Genomic DNA, 264 nt, shown 5'->3' on the forward strand with positions numbered 1-264 from the left:
TTGCAGAATCGATAACGTCAGAAACGAATATGGCGATTTACAAATCGTATATAGGGTGGTAAATCTATCTTATATTGTATACGATTCTATGGTTACAAATGTTCTTTAAGGTTATTATTTTGACGTATATATTTCATCCTAAACAATAATTTCAGTTATCTGAATATTTTTTTTAATAATGAGTCTTGTGGCATATGAAAGTAGTGATGAAAGTTCAGATGATGAAAGAAATAATTGTAATGTAGAAAATGAAAATAAAATTAC

At 26.5% G+C, this 264-nt stretch overlaps 1 long non-coding RNA gene across 1 annotated transcript in view; it reads left to right on the forward strand.

Annotated features, from left to right (window-relative positions):
* The window catches only part of LOC116185606, a 747-nt gene extending 498 nt beyond the window's left edge, over window positions 1-249 (forward strand). The window contains exon 2 of the long non-coding RNA XR_004150462.1: window positions 7-249. This is a non-coding gene — a long non-coding RNA (uncharacterized LOC116185606). The remainder of the gene's footprint in view (window positions 1-6) is intronic.
* The last annotated feature ends 15 nt before the right edge of the window (window positions 250-264 follow it).

Source organism: Apis dorsata, unplaced genomic scaffold, assembly GCF_000469605.1.
Source record: "Apis dorsata unplaced genomic scaffold, Apis dorsata 1.3 scaffold_222, whole genome shotgun sequence".
NCBI lineage: Eukaryota > Metazoa > Arthropoda > Insecta > Hymenoptera > Apidae > Apis > Apis dorsata.